Raw genomic sequence first — 23,161 nt, 5'->3', positions numbered from 1 at the left:
CAAATATTTACATCCCATACCTAGTTATCTACAAACTTCCCAGCTTTACCTGCAAATAAAGCAGATCGCATGCTTTAGGTCTCGGAATCTAGCTTTTTTAATTAGTCGAACAATAATTGTCACCTCGAGATGGATAGACGGATACAAGTAGGTAAACAAAGCAAGTGATCATAATTATTTACACAAAACTTTGTAGATTCTAGATTCCATGAATGGAAAATAAGGTTATAAAAACAAGTCGCCAAGATAGCATCTTATAGAGAAGGAGTTATTTTGTATATGTATATACAAATATGTGTGAATTTAGGGGAGTGGTAGTTGCGAAACCTTGTTTGCTTCATAATTTTTTATTGGAAATTAAGTGAAGTAACTACTTTATACATTGTTCCCGTCGATACTCGGATAATAATGTGTATCTTCCCTAATTTTCGATTTCAATGAAATTATGCTTTTGTCTCTCTTCTGGTCACTTCTCTGAATGCCCTCCTTCAAGCAAGCGTTAAACGACCCAAGCAGCAAGCCTCACCGTTGATGGAAAACCAGCTTATAAATTTCCGCCTTATTGCTGATCTATACTTTGCCTTTATGGGGCATGCCCTTCTCGTTCGCGAGTAAACATTGTGCCAGACGGCGGACCTTATGATACTCCTTCCGTAGGTCAGTAATTTCTGTCATCCACCAGTATATAGAAGGCTTCTCGCGGCACAATCTCTTTTTCGTTGTCATATCCTTTTTAGCATTTCATTTTCAGTGAGATTGCGGCCTAGTTTCATTACCATCTCACTTAAAATTGAATAAATGATACGCCTATAGCAACGGGACGAGCACGAAGATGAACAAAAGCATAGAGGACTCGTCAACCGCTTCGTACAACCTATGGTAGTGTCTTATTTTCCATCGACCTTCGAAAGGTTTCGTTCGGCTAGTTTTTCTCAGGACACTATTTTCGAAAGCTTCTAGCATTTTGTCGGATGCTTGTGCTCTTAATAGATTGAAAAAAAAAGCCCATCACTAACTTTGGGTGCCGAATCGCTTCATTACCATTGTGGTGAGTTGGAAAAGTTTCGCTGCGATTCCTAATATTGTCGATAGCCAGTTGTAGGAAGACGAAGTGTTTCCTCGGGCCCAGAAAGAGTCCCGAATAGCGATTTTAACATAGTTAGAGTGATTCTGCGATTTTAAGAGGGGGGACAGAATTTCCCCCTTGAATTCAGATTCTCTCCCTACGACCCTATTCCTTTGTCCAATATGATATCAGATGAAGAGGAACGGCATCTTTGGTACAACACTGATTTGTGTAACTTTCTCCGAAAATTCCCCTGCGATGGGACGAGTTAAGTTTCAGGAGCACGTGAATCCCGTGAAAAGTTAAATGTTGTACTTTTCATTAGTTAGTGGGGCAACATCCTCCTGGACTGGAGATGTTGATAAATTTGGAGGTTTATCTTGAAATGAACTCCCTTGGAAGGATCAAAGAAAGAATTGAAGGTCATCGCCGGGTTTGAATGCAAGGACAGCAAGGTACATACCCTTGGACTTTAAATTAAATTAATTGATACAGAAGCTGCAAGGTATAGTGCATCGGCCAAGACACCAAACATGTGACATTTTCTTCATTACGGGAAGGAGAATTAAGAGCTAGACAAAAACCCTTCCCCAACATTCCCTAGCCTCGGTAGCACAGAAGCATGTGAGCATGTATCAACGTGACACTTTAGTGGAACTCCACTTAAGTAAACCTGCACGGCGAACTTACTTAACCTATTTTCTGATTTCCATAGTAGCCTCGTGATCGACCATAGTCAAGCCGGATGGTCATTCTGGTGTAATCGACAGAGAAGCTGTAGTTAATCGCATTGTAATTTCAGGAGAGCTAAGCCGGAATGGGACCGGAAGAATTTCTGTACCTGGAAACAACTGTGATTGTAGTGGGAAAACAAGTCGGGATAAGGGGCGCTTCAGGTATAAAGACTTTCTGTTCGCATTGTCCGAGAGGCACCATCCTCTTTAAGTCTTCCCAACTACTGGCCTACGCTGACGATATTGACATTATAGGAAGAACAACCTGAGATGTACCGTCCACTTTCATTCAGATCAAGCAGGCAGTGCGGGATCTCGGGCTGCACATAAATGAAGGCAAGACGAAGTACATGGTAGCAACGTCAGCGCCAAAAATCAAACAACGAACAACATCGAATCGCACGGATCAAACGAGAACTGACTGCCAACGCTCGAAACGTCTCACCATAGGGTCGAAGCTCTTACTGTACAAGACTATGATCTTGCCAGTCCTCATGTATTTCTTGGAAACCTGGGTTCTTAGCAAAAAAAATTTTCGAACTTTTGGCCGCGTTCGAGAGAAGAATCCTCCGAAGAATTTTTGGCCCCCTTCATGAGGGTGGACGATTCCCGTAGACTACATAATGACGAAATCTGTGAGCGACACCATGACCGTCTGGTTGTGGATAAAATGCGGCTCATTATATTACGGTGGGCGAGTCACTTAATCCGTATGGATGAGGATAATTCAGCCCGGAAAGTCTATAAGGGCAATATCTACGGTAGAAAAAGAAGATGAGGCAGACCCTGCCTGAGATGAAGCAAGGGCGTAGGTCAGGACGCCAGACAGCTTTTAGGGATATCGAACAGGATGTCCTTATTAAGGCAGGCCTAGAGCGGATACCGGTTGTTGCGCCGTTAATGATGATGATGATTCTTGCGTTCCAAGAAAATAAATGCCTCAGGGACGAAGTAAATAACAAACTACTTCACAGAGCCATAAAAGGATGGCAAAGCCTCCATAATAAAACAACGATAATGGTCAAAGACTCATCGACTTCGCCAGCAGCACAAATTTAGTGGTAAGCTCCATTTGTTTCCCCATAAGAACAATACATAAAATGACGTGGGTGTCACCAGACGGGCAGACATTCAGTCAAATTGACCACCTCGTCGATAAACATGGACATGAGGACGCTATGAGGTGCTAACTGTGACTCGTACTGTGTTCTGGTTAGAGGGAGATACTGTGGCCGAATAGCCAAAAGCAGCCGCAGCTACATGAGGAGGACTCCGAAATAAATGTGGAAAATTTGAAAGAAGACACGGTTAAAGTGCTTAATATGTCCACAGTCAAGGCACCTCATATTGATGTTGAGAAAAGTAGTGACGAATTGTGGCGAAAAATTAGGGATGGTATCCAGAGTGCAGCTAAAAACACCCTTGAGCATGTAGAACGGAGATATCGTAACTAATGGTTCAATGGCCTGGAAACGATTAACAACAAAAGAAAGAAAAGCTACCAACTACTAATAGAAGGACGAACCCGAGCCAGAGAAGAGAAGTATCACGAGCTACGGCAATACGTTAAGAAGAGAACAACGAAAGCTCAATCACAACAAAATCTTAACATTTGATGGAAGAACGACGTAGCATTTAGCGTAGTGAAACAGATGAAGATAGATTTTAAACCGTGAACCACCCTCTGTAGAGATCAGGACGGCAATATCATCTGCAACGCGACTCAAATAAAAGGAAGATGAGCTCAGTATTTTCAAAACCTTTTGAACCTGATGACACATTTCCACTCCTAATGTCATTCCGGATGACCTAACCGGAGAACGAGTGCCCAAACCCCCACTTTATACGAAGTAGAGGCAGCTTTGTTTCAATTAAAATCATATCAAGCTCTGGAATCGATGCATCCTAGCCAAGCTCTAAAAAGAAGGAGGAACAGAATTCACCAGTCGAATCTGCAAACTAATCAGTAGACAAAAAGGGTGATCGTTGCGTTACGAAAACTAAAGGGCGATCTAATTTCTGTGCACGTGGGACAGGTGCTGACCAATATAATTGAACGACAGCTGAGAGAGTATAGAGTCATCATCGGGGAATACCAAGGTGGCTACAAATTCGGACCATCGACAACCAGATATTTGCAGGTAAGCATCATTATCATCATCAACGGCGCTACAACCGGTATCCGGTCTATGCCTGCCTCAATAAGGAACTCCAGACACCCCGGTTCTGCAATTTGATATCCCTAAAAGCTGTCTAGCGTCTTGACTCACGCCATGGCTCCATCTCAGGCAGGGTCTGCCTTGTCTTCTTTTTCTACCATGGATATTGACTTTTCGGACAGGACCAACGTGATCCATACCGGATTTTATCCACAACCGGACGGTCGTGGTATTGCTCATAGATTTTGTCGTTATGTAGGAATCGTCCATCCCCAGTTAAGCAGATGCTTGGAAAGTGCTTGGAATATGACATCGATATGCACCAACCGTTCGTTAATTTTTGCCATGCATACGATAGTGTTAATCGTAATGCTCTGTACAGAATAGTGATCGAACTAAAACTCTTACCGAAGTTAGTCCGGCTAGTGAAAGCCACAATGATTAACAACTGGGGCCAGGTAAAAATCCAAAATGAACTGACACAAAGTATTTCAATAATATCAGCATGATCTCGCCCTCACCTTCTTTAACTTGGTGCACGAGTACGTTATCAGGAAAATGGCCTCTGTCGATACGAGAGGTCCGTTACTGGTAAAATCCGCGGAACTGGTAGTGCACGCAGGTGACATGGACATTCTTGCCCAATCGATGCTTCGTGCGAAGGAAGAGCTCCAGGAGTTTGAGTCAACAGCGAGTGAAGTGGGGCTCATGGTCAATGACTCCAAAACGAAATACATGATCCAAACTCGAAAGGCAACTGCAAGTACGCAGAATATTGCAATGGATAAGAATAATTTCGAACAGTTGGCCCAATTCGTCTACCTAGGAGCCCTAGTCTCGTAGGACGGAGTCGAAAAGCACGAAATCCAAAGGCGGATTACTACTGCTCATAAAGCATTTTATAAGGTCGTCCCCATAATGAGATCAAGAAAAGTACACAGATGCAATAAACTATGCATTTGCAAAATTTTAATTCGCCCGGTGCTGTTGTATGGATGCGAGAGGTGGACCTACACGCGAATGTCGAAAAAGCAGATTGATAGCTTCGAGAGAAAAGTCCTCCGAAAGATTTTTGGAGCGGTAAAGCAAGGGGATGCCTGACGAATCAGATACAATCATGAATTGTATGAACCATCTGACGACCCACCAGTGTCGACACTAGTCAAAAATCCGGAAATTGCAATGGGCTGGTCACATTGAACGAATGCATGAGGAAAGGATTTCGGAACGAGTGCTGAATCGCAGAACCGATGGTAGCCGGCCCAAAAGGAAGCAAAAGAAACGTTGGGAGGGCTCAACGGACGCAGATTGCAAACCAATTCTAAGATGACTGGAGGACACGGTCTTTGGATCGGAATAATTGGAGACGATGCATCCGAGAGGCCAAGGCTCGATTTTGGCTGTAGCGCCATCAAAGAAGATAGTGGGTCTTGCTGTTGCACTAGTAGCCACAACATCGCAATATTCCAGTTCCTTGTGCAAAACTTTGTTGCTGAAAAGTTTGGTATAAAGCGCCAACTTTGTCCCTCCCACTTCTGTCACCTGTTCTCTCGGATAGAGTGCATCCAAGAGAGTCTGCACTGGTTCAACTCTGGAGATCATGAAAGTACTATCTGCTTTTCTAGCAGAATCCAATTTTTCCGACCCATCCTTTCTAAGAACCCTTCATAGCTTTGAAATTTCTCTTTCTACTATACTAAATATTTCCCATGATTTTTTACGCGACATTCAGCGTTCTATTAATAATTTCCTGTCCCCATAAATTTTGCCCTTAAGAGAAAGTTAATTTAGAATGTTCAAGGTCATTCGATTTGAACTCCGTAATTTAAATATAATGCATGCATGTTTGCATGCATGAAATTAATAGGAGCTTTCCGCGCAATGACTCTCGGCAGAAGAAAACTTATAAAGTTGGAGCATATCTAAGTATAAAAACACTTCAATAATCATGGGCATTCCGATTCCAGATAAAAACGATATTAAGTCTAGTATAAACAATGTTGTTTTCAATTGGAAAGCTACATAGCCGTAGTTGATAAAAGATCACATACCTCACCTTCGTAACCAGCATCTGCTCTGAATTTAATGGCTTTTCTTGAAAATAGTACTGAATTTCGTTGAATAAATTGTTTTCTTAAGCATGTAAACACCATTAATGGTTTCAAGCAAACGAGTATGCAGATCAATGACAAAATTATCATTCTAAAAGGTAATAACACTTATGCGAGTAGTAGCCTAGTGAAGTATTAAGTGTGAGTATTTATAGCAGGAATATATCAATAAAATTCAATGTCAGCAACGCGTAATGCACGGGTTGAATAACTTTCTGGCCGGTTGATTTATTAGAAAAAATATTCTAAATTGAGCGCTCAATTTGAAGGCCGCCTACCAGCGGAAGTACCGGCTTTTTTGTCAGTCTATCTATGTTGTAGCATGCATGATGAAAGTTATAAGTAATAGAATATTTTCCATTTTGTTTTGTTTTCTCACCTTCATTTTAACTGATAACTGACTAATTTGTTTACAAATATGTATAGATTTACAATGAAAAACTTTCCAGAATACTTTTACATTAACCGCATTCATATCTAGCACGTGGTTGGTTTACTCATTCAGAATAAGTGCATTTTTATGCATTAAGTCAAGTGCACATGAATATCTGTACATTTTTTTAAAGTAGCGCTAATAAAATAAATGCCTCAGTTTAAAAAGAAGACAGTAGTGAGTTTTATGTCTTCCGGATACTTATCAACTATTACATAGTAGTTGTGGTAGAAATACAGCAATCTAAATTCTAAATATATTCCAATGTCATCCATAATAGACTTTCAGACCTATACATAATAACTTGATATAAATCCTCACTCTAGTGTTCGAACGAATGCTTGGTAATATATTTCGAAATTCCGATTAAGGAAGTGTCAGAGCTATCGGTGTAAGGACTTACAGAAGTCTTCGAATTTTCGATAAGTATAAGCACAGACAGAAAAGGAAATCTAGGAGAACCAATTGGTGTGTAAGAAGTGCATTGAGCCACCGCAGCAGGCACGCATACATTATCCTTGATCTTGCTGATCCTCCCGAGACAAAGAGGGAAATCTAATTTCCAATCGTATGCAATTTTTTTTTAAGGCAGGGCATATTGGAGCATTCGGTTGAGTATTTTGTTAGCCTGCTCAGCAACCAGAATACCGCCAAGTTGGAGGAAGACGTGGGATACCCTGATTACTGTAATATAAAAAACCTCAAATTACCTCATAACAACTGCTTACTGAGGATTGCAATTTGCACAAAAATTCTCTCTCTGTGGGTACCTGTTAATGATCATCAGGTGAGTGTAGGCTTGTCCTAGAGCATGGTGTACTTCGTTGAATGCCCAGCTAGTGGACAGCCCAAATATTCTGCGTGAAACTCACATCTTCTCCTTGTTCTTCAATTGACTAGGAGAACATCAGAGTAAATTACTTTTAAGCCCAGGATATCATCCCCATTTAACCTTCTCCCCATTTCCCAATCACACCCCCTTATATACACTCACACACAGAGGTCACAACAGACGCCGCACACCGAACAATTCGCAAACCTATTGCCATTCTCCCAATATCTTAATGCTATGTTCTAATCTCTCCTCTTAGCAATTTGCACCACACACCCTTTTAGGAACGCTTGATGAGGTCCTTGAAGGACTAGTTAAGCGTACACAGAATTCCTCTCGGAAAGGAATCCTGTAATGGACATTGTTTAAAACCTCCTCCAGCCTGACCCAAACATAGCCCATACGGCAACAAACTTGCAAAGTAATTTTTGCCGTCTTATTCCTGTATCTCCCTAACGCCCGAGCAATAATGGACAATATCTTTATTCTTTTCTGTTCCAACTCGATCACACCTCAAGCAAACTGAATAGGAAGAACCCCACACACCACAAATCCAAGATAGTTCAGATAGCTCTCAGAGCCCCACTAGCCTCACAAAAAGACCAACCCTTTGCTTTAATAGCGACTTCCCTCCACAAAAATAAGCCAGTTCACCTACTAGCGAATGCAGCCATGAGAAAAAGCCCGGTACTGATCGGAAAGAATCGCCCCCAACATTTTTTTTATTTCGTGTTGTTGCGCTGTTGTGTTTAGGCCATAACTGAGATGGAGCGTTGACGTAGGCCAAAACGCCAGACAACTATATATGGGATATCGAACTGATCAACCTCGGCGCAAACCAGGATGCAGTTCCTTACTAAACTAAGTCTACACCTGACGATAATGAAACGGATGCATAGTCGCAACCATAGGAATCACATAGGAAAAGAAGTACCAATACCAATAAAAGAAACTGTTTGCATGCCATTTACTCCATAAAGAAGTCAACAGGAGACATTTGAATCAGTCATCTTGGTATCCACGTACCAATTAATGACATGTGTGGGATCATTTTAGGGGAAATAGCAGAATGCAAGTATTTGAAAGGGGGCAGCTCAAAAGGAAGGTAGCGGTATTGTAATAGACTACAACGGGGACAAAAATAAAATTATAAGGAAGACTTCGTGAAACTTTGAAATCGCATGAAGTCCATGTTGAAGAACGCGCAGTATACAGGACATATGGATATACTATTGAGCCTGATAGAAACGTATGGGAAGGAAATGGCAAACCAACTTATTTTTTAAGAGGAAAAACAGCAAAAAAGGTAGCACAACCTCAAGAGAGTAATAGAAAGTAGCAGAAAGGTGAAGAGGCTGTGAAGTGACAGGGAGACGCCAAACAACATATCGAAGGCATCGGCGTCAAAATCAAAAAGAATACAAGGAAACTTGATTTGAAAATAGAATACCTGAACACTAAGATACAAAAGCTAGAGGTGTGTCAAATCGATGCTAACAGGTCAGCTAGAACAAAGGCTGCACAAAATCACAAAAATAGAGCAATATGGGCCCTCTTAGGATAACGAAAGAGAATATGGAACTGCAGTTCAAGATTTTAACCTATAAAGACACAATCCTATTCACCACATTTAAACTTCAGTTTAAAACTGCTGGAGGCGACCAGCGAGAGGTATCTCATCTTCAAACCCGATGAAAACTCATAGCGGTGGTCCCCTTAAAAAGTTAGGGCTCCTCAAAATGGTTTTTTTTACATCATCATGGTAAAGTTTAAATTTTTAATCCTACCCCGTGAACGGGAAAGGATGGAGTCACCCCTTTTAAGAAGTGATGGTGCTTCAAATGGGGAATATTCTGATATTGCCAAGGTTTTTGTTTGTATTTGCCGAACCCACCCACTAAGAGCCAGATGGTAAAGAGAGTTTGTAAGAGATAAAAAAAGGTTCCACCTTTCTAGTCTCGCTAAAAACCCATAGCGGTCGTTATTCCTGAAGAAATTGCGGCTATTTTGATATCATTGATAATGTTAATGTAGGGCAATCATTGTAGCAAGGCGAAGGGCGCGTTACGATCCTTGCTTCTATATCCACCGGGGATGGTCCTCCTCAGCTAATCTCCTTGATTATCGCAAAAATGATCGCGCAACCAATATCCCTTTCTCGGGGCGGCCTAACTTTTCAACGGGGAATGATCCTAAAATTCTTCAACGATGTGTAATGAACCTAGGGAAATAGGATGACAAACGACCATCCTGTGTGGCCGAAGGTAGCCTAGAGGAAAGAGTTATCCTAGAAACTTAAAAAGTTGGCGAAATTTACCGTGAAGGTCCGTCCGCAAAGACAGAAACTCCATCAAGGTGCTCGGTTGATACGTTCTTGCGCGCCTCTGTGCTAGCCAGGCTCGGGAATGAGCGCTTTGATTCTTCACTTGTCATTAGTACAAAATTAACGTATCTATACCGATGCGTGGGTCCGCACTGGATTTAAAAATAGACAATAAAGAAAGGAATTCGCGATGGCCTAACGGAAGAAACCAGAACGCAAATTAAATCTGGAAAATAAAAACAAACGGCTCGACCGCGTGCCTGGAGCCGGAAGTTTCCGGAGCCGAGTGCCGCGATCGAGAGGGAGGATTCACGACGGATCACAGTCCCGATCATCGCTTTTTTTGCCTCAGATAGTTATTAAGGCGCGGCCTCTGAGGTTTCCTCCTATCCTTGACATCCTCAGGCCATTATTTAGAGGATGCCCCTATTAAGGTTCTGTGGGATTAAGGAGAAAGAAAAAAAGGAGGAAGCCCTCGAAAAAAATTAACTCAAATTCATGGTATATTCATGGGCCGTCTATTTTTAGATCCGAAGTAGAAGTAAGTTATAAGGTATTTTAGTAAAACCCCAACGCTATTGACAATAGTTGAATCGGTGAAATGTTCCCAGAACATTTCCTTCCATTTGAAGACATGTGAAATTGCGGTGGCTTCCCCAAGTCAAGAATCGAGGAGGATGAGCACATTAGTCTGGAAACCTCCAAAGTTGTAAAATTCGTCTGTGAAGACTATAACCAGAGCCGACGGACGAGAGGATATCATCAAAATTGCTCTATTGAAAAATGTTCCTGAACCAGTCACGTTAAATACTTTTACAAAAAATGCACAAGAAAGAAATTTCAAGTAAAATTCCAACTATAAAATGGATACCATAATTGTATCTAGAAAAGGTAGAGCGGTGAATTTTGAATGGAGATCATCGTTCCAAAGGCAAAAACCATGACACAAATGATGGGTACTTGGCTATTTCTGCAACTGTTGAAAAAATAAACCATAATTTGACTGGGCTGGATGGCAGTAGTTCCGAGCAAACAGGATAGGAATCCGCAAAAACACCGGCCGGAACTATCCCCAATACTTAACCAGGAAACTGAAATATGCCTGGATATATTTGTAGAAAAATGGATCTGTTGGATGTTGGATACAAGGCTAAGGTGGAAATTTTAAGTAGGAGATTTTCAAAGAAATACATGATTTATCGGACAAATGAGATATTGGAAAGATTTAATCAAACTTTAGAAAAATATCTCAAGAACATCTTTAATGAAGACCGCTGCTTTTGGCATATTAATCCATAGTGAAACCAACACGACGATGATTTCATGTTAGAAAAGCGGCAGGAAGTCCATGCAATCTATAAAAATATTTGACCAATACTTGAGAAGAACATGTCATAAATTAAAAGCAAATTATCACTTAAGAGTAGAATCAGAATGCCAGAGACAAAGACGACATACGGTTTCGTCCAAGGCAGAGGCAACCCATCAGACGCTGCTTCACTTCTGCCCTATGAGCAACGTGACCCAATAGATGTTAACGCTCACCGTTTATTTGATATATTCGCAAAACATAACCAAAGCCTGGCCGCAGCTGGATTTTTTATTTGAGGATTGAGAGGTTCGCTTATTGTGGGACCCCTGATGAGTTGTCTCTACCCTGACCGAAATCATAAGCCGTCTTCGTCCCTGATTTTTTTAACTTTGGGTGCTATGCCCAAAACTAGAGGTCCGTGGACCAAGAAAAGTAGGTGTAGGCTGCTCTTATGGATGTGGATGCGGACTTAGGACCCCGTCAATCCTTTAAGGAAAAAAGATCAGAATACTTTCTTGAAGGACAGTTAGTAATTCTTTACAATCCATGACGGAAAAAACAAAAGTTACCAAAGCTGCAATTGCATAAGGGAGGACCATATCGAATTGCGAAAGTAATGAATAACACCATTTATCGAATCATAATGCGAAAATAAAATTATTCATAGAGATTGATGATCCCATCAAAATATTAGACAATCCACATCGATGTGGCGGGGTGGTGTGAGGGGGGAGGGAATTGTTTGAGCGTTAACTTCCTGATTTCGTTGCCAGGGTCGAATCCTATCCAATATGTCTCCAACTCTAACTCCGCCATTCATATGAGTTCACTTTGTACGTGAAATACAAAACTTTGACCTTCTATAACTAATTGCGTGTTATATTGTCACTTATATTCATTCCAATTTTATACTTCTAGAATGAACTTAAGGGGGTTTTCGGATAAATTTCTAAAATATAGTACTATGCGTTTGGCTACTGACGTAACACGTTTTAATCATATCCGAAATGACGATATCTGCGGTCGATATGGGGTTGCACCGATCGTGGAAAAACTGCAAGAGAAACGTCTTCAATAGTATGGTCATGTAATTCATGCTAACGAGAATTCACTTGTCAAGATTGGTCTGAACATTGAAGTCGATGGTAAGCGACCAAAGGTTGGCTGAAACAATGGTGGCTTGAGACGCTGGATAGGGATTTGTAAACCTCAGGGATTGCATCCAGATCAGCATCCAGACGAGCCGACCTTGCTTGTGAACGAGACAAAGTCTGAAGAAAAAGGAGAAGATGCTATTATTAACTTTATTTGAGCAAATATATTTTGAAGCCTAAATTTTGAATAGATGCATCACTATGATTTTTTTTAGATTTTTCGGTTGGATAGATTCTGAAAGCGAGACCTCTTTCACTTTTTGGGGTACACATTTTGAGTCCTCACTTCTCTGAATTTCACCCAATATCAGAATTAGGATCATTTTCAAAAAACACTAATTGAGGCCCCACATTTTCTGGGACCCCCTTAAACCCACCACCAAATGATCCAACTTGTTGCACGTGTTGTGGTTCACAGACATACTATATTTTCACCAAATTTCGCGACGTTAGCTCCAGTTGTTTTAGAGTAAATCTCGTGTGACAGACGGACAGACAGATAGGCCGACCGGATAATTCCGGAGGGTGTGGAGCTTGTTGCTTTTAAGTGCCCAAGGTTTGTCGCACACAGCGCGGAGGCGAACATTGACGCCGGAGCGCGGTTGTCACCCGAGAACCACATGACGACGCAATACCGATATGGCAGTTCCTTGGGCTAAGCGAAGGAGAAGGAGGTGGTTTTAGTGCGTAAAAGTCTCACATAATCATACGGTAGGAATCAGTGGTAGGCTTTGAACCTTTCCACCTTTCAACGCCAAAAAATTACGGAGAGACGGGCAGAAAGACATTTAATCGATTTTAATAAAGTTTTGTTTCACACTAAACCTTAAAAAGAGACTTTGAGAGACGTCCCAATACTCCACAATAGAGCGAATGAGGAATGAAATAGGAATGCGAAACATCAAATAGCAACGATGTTTCGTCAGTGAACAATGTGACGAAAATCGCTTCGGAAAACGTTATGAGGTTAGTGAAAATGGCAGTGACAATTAGCAAGAACACTGATGATATGTAAAAAATGCTACAGAAGGCTGAGTATTTTATTTGAAAATAAATAATATGGGCACGGAAATTCCCGCATTCACATTATAATATTAGTGGGAACGCAGGGTTCGCTTCTATGATACGGAAAACTACTTTCGGATAGGCTTCTGACTGCAAGATTTTGGTCAAAATGTGGAACACCCGGATTATACCAAGAGCAAAGATGGCATTTCTGGTGGTCACTTTGAAAAAGTCTACTTTATATTTAGTAAACTTAGGACAATAGAAAAATCATAAATTATTTAGGGCAGAATTTTGATGAGAAACGTATCGATATGAAAAGTAAGAACTTTCAATGAATTGTGGGAGTTCTAACAGGATAAAAGTTGATGTGGTGAAAGTAAAGCTAGACCTATGATTAAAGAGGGACAAAATGTAAAGGCATGTTTCTCGTATAATCTACCAGAAAACACTGCCTGTAGTTGGAGCATATATGTCACATTTATTCCAATCCTCGAAAACTAAGATCGTTCCCAAGGGCGTAAAGAAGAGGATAATTATTAAAGTCGGAAGGAATACCATCCGCTTTAAATGTTGATTAGGCTCAGCTGCCACAAAAGCAGTATCCAGACTAAGACTCGAATTCATGAAGAAGCATCTCGAAAACGTGATTGAAAAGGTGCCGGTGGTAAATTTACCTGCACTATTTTATCCATGCCCTTCTGGCGCAGCGGGGTTATCAGCATTCGAAATAAAGCTAATGCTCCGACGCGAGTTTTCTGTCGAAGACGCGGCGATACCGAATTTTGCGAAGCCCTGCACTAACTACGGCAGGTGGGATTGGTGGAAAGGTCTGAACTTTGAACTGGCTATTGTTATTTGTTTGGACAAAATGGCCGGAACTTGAAGTAGTGGAGCGCGATGTACTGGGCGTTGAAAGAGCAGGCGTTCTTGAGGGGAAGAGACTTAATATTGAAGACTTAATGTTGTTCTTTCCATCTGGCTAATAGGATGTCAATTTGTAGTTTCGGCGTGGCAAAATTTTCAAAGATATTGTTTCCAATTTTTGATGGTGAGAAAAGCGTCATTTGTTTGAAATTGGTGCTGGTTCTTGATTCAATATAGTTTAAGCAACGATTGGAATGCCATTAATTTCTGGAAGTGTGGTCTCTTCTGAAGGACTGACGACCAGATTGGTAGTATCTGGAATCTGCACCGGTTTTGAAGTTCGGGGTCACCAATTGTAGTGCTACCTTGTTAGGTAAAGTCACACATCACTTTGAGCGTCTTTATTCGGAATACCGGACAGAACTAGACATTGTGCTTCAGTGAGTGGTGATGTTAAAATACCAGAACATTTTTCGTCTAGGAAAACTCTTCCTTTTCACTAACTTCAGACATGTTAACCACTACATGACACTTTGGAGAGCTTAATTAAATTGCAAATTACTTTAAATCCACAGAAGGCAAAAATACACTCATTACAGAGAGGCGGGACATAATCTTCTTTTTATTTTCTTAAACTGACATTTCTCAACTTTTTAATATTCATATTTTTCAATTCAAAAATTAATTAATCATGGCCTGCTCGGCCACGGAGAACACCGATGGTGGCCACTGTCAATCGAATTAACAACATTCGAAATAAATTTCGAAATAAATTTCGAATGTTCCGCTGCGCCACTTCCCTGCAGTTAACACAGGGACGGTGATACTCTTACTTGAAGGCTCTACGCATCCATGGACTCCGGTGAGCGATGCATCATCGAAGAACTCAAATTGCCATCATTCTGAATGAAGGACTACATAAGCTGAGAGAAGCTATGGAACTATACTATATATGTACCTACATCCTTCTGTAGTGCATGACGATGATTTTAATGAAAGAAAGAGAATAAGGGCGCCCGCATAATTTTTATATTGGCTCCAGTTTCATCCCGGGCCTGAAGTTCTCTCTGGATACCTCTGGATACCGCTAATATAAAAATACTGAATAAATGAGGCGAAAACTCAACCAGATATGAAAAATCTGCACTAATCGCAAGAAGTATTGGGAAATTCCATAATCAATTTGTATATCTTAAAAATAATCAAAAAATTCCTTGAAGGTCAGAAGAATCTTAGTTTTTTACTACGCTGGGTTTTATCCGAGAAGCATTTACTTATTCAAGAATCAAAGCGCCTTCCATTATTATAAAATGTAGACTCACTCAGACACAATTACGATTCAGAAGCGCATGTTTATGTATAATGAAAATTAAATAGAGATTAGAAAATTCAACATACGGAAGTAGTAACACCTGCACGACGAAACAAATACTGTCTGAGATTCTCTTCAGATGTAGATGGATGATGACAATGCAGTCGTTCTTGATGCACTTGCACTTGGTGCATGAATTTATCGTTTATTTCACACAATCTCGCCGAGTGATTGGCATCTAAGCTATCAATCTGTAGATACTTAATTATGCGAAGCATGCGGCCTCGTCGACTACACTGAATTAATAAATTCACTTTTCACATTCAATGAACACTAACGACGAGCCTACTATGCATCAGATATATGTACCGTTAGCATCTTAATACCAAGCGAACAACCTTTAAACACTTCAGGTGCATTTTCTTCGGAAAATCTCTAACCGGATTCCGGATTAACCACCGTATCAGTGTGCACTTTCACGACTGATCTTTGTAAAATAAAACAAAAGGAACACACAGACTCATTTGATGTTTGAATCTAAATTAACGCAAGCTTCACGGTTGTGCGTCGGCGTGAAAGGATTAGGTTTTCTTATCTAAACCGTTGGGTGTCACACAACCGTATTTGCTCTAAAATAATTTACAATCACTGTATATGCACTCAGGTGATTTATTCGATATTTCTTAGAGTGCAGCTAGACACCTTGAAAAACCGACAGTCGTATCTACCAGATTGCGGTGTCGAATCATAGGCAACTGATCTACACGCTACCCGACGACCAAATGAAAAGTCTAGGTATCTGTATCTGAAACAGTTGGTGTACTTTGTACTATTACTTATTTTACCGCGGGATTACTTCAAAATGCTCATCAGCAACGACGCCAGAACCGCTGTGATATCATTGAAACACTTCTAATTTGGGGAAAGGGGCTTGAATTCATTATATTTCAGTTAAAATGAAAATTTTCTAATTTTGTTCTTATACTAAAGAGGGTTTACTGCTGCTCAAGATATTTAGTTATTTAGATTTTTTTAACATTAATGTGAAAATTCAACACAACCAGAATATTGTATAGTCAAAATATAGAGTGATTTTAATAAAAAATTTCTGCTTCAATCATTTTTATGGCCAAAAATTAGTTCACCCTCCAAGACCTGGAAAAAACTTGGCTATAAGGAAAAAATTGAGGGGTCACTTCCATGGTTTTCCTAGCACCCGACTCCTGTCTGCATCAATCTGATCATCCTCTAGAGTCTAATGACTATGCTCTCCAAGAGCATTCTACCATAATAGATATAAAATTTACCAAAAGACCAGATTCGATAAAATTGTGGACTTTTCTTTTGAACAATTTTGACAAAACAACCTCTCAAAAGTATTCAATAAGTTGTGCTATAAAATCTTAATTCCAGATCGACTACGGTCGGTCTGTCCGTAGCACTGCTGCTTAAATTTCCCTAAAAACAGAAGGCTTGGCAGAATCAACCTTCAAACACAAGGACGAGAACTGCAGGCTACCTAGACAAGAGATAGCTTAGGAAATCTCTACCAAGAAAACCGAAAGAAAAGCTACCGGTATTTGGAAACAGATCCATGCATCGTGAACCTGGAAAGGCTTGCAGTCGACAACAGCGGAGGGTACTGTGAAAGAATAGATTGTTGAGTATGAGTGTTACTACACCACCAAGTGTACAATATCCAGAGAAATTGGACGCAAGAAAGCAAGACTTTTGACGGTGCGATGTCGGAGATTGTTGGGGCGTCAGTTCCACAATTTCGAGGTCGTGCCCCGGTTTCGAACCCCAGTTGTAGACACGGATATTTGTGATTGTGTAAGGGGTTAGTACAATGGGCCTACTAAAGGTCTGAGTGCAGAAACTACAGTTCCCGCTTTCTAAAAAAAAGGATAACTTTCGGCGAAAGGTGGGGACAAGCTGGTAACCCCAGTGAAATCTACATTAGTCGCAGCAAATTCTTCAGTTAGCGTCGATTTTCACATTAGACTACACTTATGCTCACAAACATAAATGTCAAATTAACCAGCAGCATGCCAAATCCTCTTTCTATCTGCTGACAGCAAGGCTGACAAATTTGCAGACTGCCCTTTTATATTCGTTGTAACAAAATCTGTAGTGTTGGATCAGTAAAGTGGGCTAGAATGTTCTTCGGTGAGCGATCCTCGAGACCCAGAGCCTGCGTCTTGATATCAAAATTGTTTAAGACAACCATGCTATGACAATTCTATTCCCAGGACCTTGTTACAATGCCAGGTTAATGGCAATATGAGAAATATTATTGTTGCCTCCGCTTACTTACCCTACGCTTCTCTGTCACCTCTACATGCAGAAGAACTAAAGGATCCAGTAGTGTGTGCAAAATCAAGTGGCCTTGAATAGGTTACTCGTATGATGCGAACACTCAGTATATTTGCTAGGAAATTAGCAAATACAACCTTAGGGAAGAGACGCTATTTGATTTCATCACTTCAGCTACGTCTCTTCTCACGTGGGGTGCGCACCAACGTCCATGAGACCAAGGAGAAGTGACTTTACTGTGACTTAACAAATTGTACTTTAAGTGTGTTAGAGTTGAATAGAGAATGCCGGGAGCAATAAAAAGTCTTATTGTGAGATCACTGTTACTTAGAGTTTAACTAATATTACGGGCGAAAAGATTGTAGTACAAAGAAGGAAGTCTAGGAAAAAACCGATTAGGCAAGGATCAATGAATTTCCCTGGGCGACTAAGGACTTGGCGATAAAAGCTCAACTGGAAACTTTTAATAGCAGGCTTTTAAAATGCTTTGAAACGGCTTGACCTATTACCTGAGGCAAACGTGGTAAAACGATTCCCTGATAGAACGAGGAACTGCAAAAGCTCAGGAAATCAAACTGACAACTTTTGAATCGCCCTTGTGAATAGGAACGCAATAGGAATGAAGACTAGTTAAACTTCGGAAATTCGCAGGGTGAACATAGGACGCTTGTAAGAATTTAAAACGAGACACTGTGAGAAATTGGAAGGCTTTGTCCTTAAATGGAATAAGTAGACCTATCTTTGAAACCCGGATGGAATTTTCACTAACTCGAGAGTTGGGTCAGTGCAGATTCCCTTGAAACTGCGCAATCCGGGAGAACTGGTAACCGACACTATGAGCACGACATCCGGTGCATCTCTGAACGGATTACTTAACTTGCAACCCTCGCGTATATAAGTATATTCGGAGCATGCGGAAAGAGCGGCCATGGAAGCACAGAGAATTGGAAGTGATATTGGGAGAACTGAATCTATTCCTTGTAACCCCATCTAATTTGCGGGTCCCCATACATCTGTTTGGTGGAAGATAGAATATACTGACATATCAAACACAAAAGCAGAGCAGGTATTTGAAGTAGGAGTTTGCCTTACGGTTCAAAGCGAGAAATGGGCTTTTTGCTTGGGAAAATATTCGACGATCTTTCTGGATGTACGTGTGTGCATGAGGGGAGGGGGAGGGTGGTGTACGCGATCCTTAGAGCTGTTCCCAGGTTACAGCGTGATTAATTGAAGAGCAATTGAAGAGCAGGCCCCCGCAATCTTCCGGGATAGTCAAACTGCCCGCGGGGCGTCGAGCTGTTCTTTGATTACCTCAAAGATCGTTCAGTTATGGGTAACCGGTCACTATGGCGTAGAGGGAAATAAAATTTGGAGTATAAATAGCAAGCAAACTAATGCTGATATCAAAAACTGGGAACAAGCTTTCCATAAGAAAAAGTCGCAGACCTCCTAGACCCCCAAAACTTTCGTTAGAGCCAAGCAAACATACTGCAGAATTCATCTAGCTGCAGCAGATAGCATTACATCTGCGATACATTAATAAATCCGGGATATTCCGTTAGACAGATGCGTCGAATAAAATGGATCACTACAGTCCGAGTTTTCTCTCTCACCCTTTACATTCATACAACTTTACGACACATATACCAACAGTTAATATTCCAAACTTACTATCACTCTTAGTCGTTAGATCACAATATATGATATGTAAGTCTATGACTATCTTACCGGGAACGCTCAAAGTCAAAGTTCAAAAGTTGTTGTAGGGACCCAACCCTCAATCTGGAGGACCAGTTGGTACAATTTGTTATGTTTTTAGGAGCCGGAGACTCGCCTTCATCCTTCTCCGTCTGTAGCTTTTCGTTTAGAAAAAACTCCCAGTGGTCACCACGTGGACGTAGAGATAGGGTTTGGTAATAGAGCTGTTGGTGTTGTTTCAACAGATATTTCCCAGGTCTTATGCTTCATCGGAGGTACCAATCTACTTTTCGCCCTGGAATCTATACTACCCTCTGACTACCGTTTTTGGATATAATGCGAAAAAAAATAACAAAAACCGCAAAATAAAACCCAAGAAGACTAATATTCTCGAATAAAACCCTAACTGAGGGCAAATTACTAAAGAAGCGATATGGTGGTAGGCAAAGCAAGCTAAAAGATCGTGAGAATGGCATTAGAAACTCAAATAAATTACTAGTTAATGCTCCGTATGGACATTTTTTATCCCAATTTTCACGTTACTAATTCAATGTATAAGTTTTTTATTCCAACTTTTCCGAAAGTGCTGGTTCTAGCTGGCATTGAGGAGCTGGAGTTGGAGGTAGCGAATATGCTCAAGAACAGTGAAGCCCATAGTGTTTTACGTAGGCACCTGCCGTGAGACTTAATCCTACGGTCCTCTTAAGACACGGATTGATTTTGTGACCACAATCAGAGCCCCGCAGAGACAAGCAACAACGGTACCAGTCTATACCAAGTGCATGGCTTAGCATCCATACTGGTGGATGCAAGAATTACCTAAATCTCTACCGAACTATGGAGTACGGCATCTTCCTCGCCGCCACCTCTGAGCACCAATGGTCAAGAACAAGTGGACTGTTTCCAGGAGCAGCGACAACGATTCCGAACCGAAAGACAGGAATACACGGTACAAGAAGACGAAGCCATCAAGTGAGCCAAAGAAGGGAAGATCTAGTAGAATTGATTACTTTCTCCTTAAGTCAATTGACGATAGTGGCCATTTTCAGACTATTTAGCTTGATTTATGATGCAGTTTAGGAAAATGATTGAACAAACTCCTGATTTTGACCAATGCAACAAACAACTTTTATATGGTCTTATTCTGATTTTGAATATTTATCATGCATGTATGAATGCAGAATTATCTTATTGGTAGAATATTCTTCCCAATAAAAATAGGGAAACGTTCAAATTACAGCCGGTAAGCAAAGAGTAACTGAACAATGAACGTAGAGCTCTAGAGGCGGGAAGAGTTATGTAGTTTAGTATGAAAATTTGTTTAATTATTGATTTTATTATTTATTATTTTTACCATTTATTGCCCTTTTAGCTAAGAATTTTAAGCATGAATTTTGATTTTATTCTCTTTTAGTTTTTGTCCTCTTTGATTATTTTATATATTTACATTTATATTTTATCCTTGTATTATTTTGTCATTCGATTTTTTGCGGTCCTCTAAAATCTATCATAGTATTTTCTGCATGCATTTGGATAAGAAAAGAAATATATTATAACGAATTCTAACTAAATAATTTTGATTTAGGGGCTTCCTTTTTCCTACTCCTCTCTAGCCCCGCAAAATTCTCACTTTGGAAAAGGAGCATCCTCTAATAGAATGGGCTCAAGATGCCAAGGTAGAGTGGGAACCTATAAGGCTGCGCCTCACCTTACATCTGAGGAGGAGGAACAACGATCGAGGATGTGATCCGTGGTAGGGCCCCCATTTCGATCACAGCACTCGGGTCCGGAGTTTCTACTGGCTCCACACGGGCATTCGAGCCATTATTTGTTTTTATTTTTGAATTTCCAACTTACCCCGCGTGATGATATTTCGATAGATGCACGCCAATCCTCCTGTTTGTTTATTTTTCAGGATCCTCCCCTACATTCCGGAGCCTGGCTAGCACAAAGGAGTACAAGTACGTGCCGACGGAGCCTTCCATTGAGCTGCTTCACGGTCAATTGCGCCATATTTTTAGATTTATGAGATAGCTCTCCCCCTGGTTGTCTCCGCACAATTAGGATGGTCTTTGGCCATTTCCCAATCCCATTTTGTCATTACAAGATGCTATATTTTTTCAGCTACTAATTCTCTGGTGATGTGCAATTCGATATTCAATTGGTAAGTGCCATAATCACGAAATGTGTAGATCTCAACAACTTGAATGCTATAAAGATGCCATAATGGTTTTCAATTTCAACTCTGATCAAGTAGTATTAATCTATTCTTAAGAGCCGGTGATTTCACATTCTTTTCCCTAAAATTTACCTTGTAATGGTTACTATCATCTATGGTAACGATTCACAACTTTCATTTACGTCATACATGTAAGCGCAAAATCATCATAGTTCAACCGTCTTAGAATTTAATAGTAGGCACGTACCTTAGTTTTCACAAAAAGAGCCGAAAAACGACTGCTCACCGCTGACTGAAGAAAACCCACAAACTTTTTCATGCCCACATGAAGCTTAAGGTAATCCATCTATAATTAACTCCGCAAATAACAGTAGAGCCATAATTGCCTAATGAGGTAGCATAAATGAAGTGGTCTTATAAAAAGAGAGCACGAATAGTACAAGGGTACAAAGTTGATTTCATTCAAAATGTGAACTTTGGATGGTCCAAGTCCAAGGAAAATTCTTGAGGAATTCCCAAGAATTTTTAAACCAAACCAATATTTATTGAATGGAGCGGGGAGCAAAGTTCAATGAGAATTTGTGACGTACTAAATACTTTTCGCGTGCTGATGTATCAGAAGCTTAAAGTTGAAATTTAATTTAGAATTCAGATATTCTAACAAAATTACCAAACCGAATAGTTCCGCCTTCCATGGGAGAAACATTTTCTATGCAAAAGAGCCAATTCCAGTTTTATTCGATTTGGCACAAGATCTTACAGAATCATTTTAGGATGAAAATATTAATATAAAGACCGAAGATATTTTTTAAATACAAGGTTTGACAGACTCCGGCATAAAGGAATTAAAACAGAATTATCTAGTAGCAAGCGACATTTGATATTTGGAATGAAATTATAAAGGAACATTGCCTTTTGAATATGATTTATATTCTATTTTATTTTTGGGATAGTATGCAAATGACTCTATTTACGTAGCTTAGAAAAAAATGCGGACAACCTGTTAGTAAAAGAATGTAAATAAAATTTGCTTATTTATATGTTTACCTCTTTTAAGTGCGCGACAAGATGTAAATGCAATGATCTTTAATCTAATGAAAGGTTCATGAAAGGCAAATAAGCTGAAAGCGATTAGGAACGTCTGACTTCGATGTAAACAGAATATATAATAAATGTTCGATGGTAGTACTACTATACATATATGATAACGTAAATAAACGGAAAATGTTCATTAAAATGAGTTTCATTTCGAAGAATTGATTAAAAGAAAATCCTTGAATTGCTTCACAGAGAGTTCCTATGATTTCAAATAAGCATATAGTTCTGCTCAACATCTAGAAACTGGATGTCTGATGAGCTTCTCAAACGAAACATTTCCGTAGTATGTGATCTATCCACTGCCATTTCCGCTTTCTGTCTAGCATCTTAGATGATACTTTTATATTGTATTTCGAATAAGTCATTGGGTTTCAGTCATATGAACGGAAACTCTTCAATATACGTAGTTAATTCACTATTATAAGTCCACTAGGAAAAGAATAGTCTAAAGCCATTTACAGCCGAGAATGGGTAAAAAACGACCATGTGTTTGGGCTATTAATGTAATAAATAACAACGGACAAACAAAACCATTTTTTATTAAAAACCATTTACCTTACTC

At 40.2% G+C, this 23,161-nt stretch overlaps 1 protein-coding gene across 1 annotated transcript in view; it reads right to left on the bottom strand.

Annotated features, from left to right (window-relative positions):
- LOC119655131 (calcium release-activated calcium channel protein 1) overlaps window positions 1-16,101 on the bottom strand; it is a 63,215-nt gene extending 47,114 nt beyond the window's left edge. The window contains exon 1 of the mRNA XM_038060869.1: window positions 15,395-16,101. The gene's annotated coding sequence lies outside the window, so the exon portion shown is untranslated. The remainder of the gene's footprint in view (window positions 1-15,394) is intronic.
- Window positions 16,102-23,161: the final 7,060 nt, after the last annotated feature.

The sequence above is a fragment of the Hermetia illucens genome, chromosome 1 (assembly GCF_905115235.1).
Source record: "Hermetia illucens chromosome 1, iHerIll2.2.curated.20191125, whole genome shotgun sequence".
NCBI lineage: Eukaryota > Metazoa > Arthropoda > Insecta > Diptera > Stratiomyidae > Hermetia > Hermetia illucens.
The sequence above is the reverse complement of the archived record's forward strand: the minus strand, read 5'-3'. Positions and strand labels throughout refer to the sequence as shown.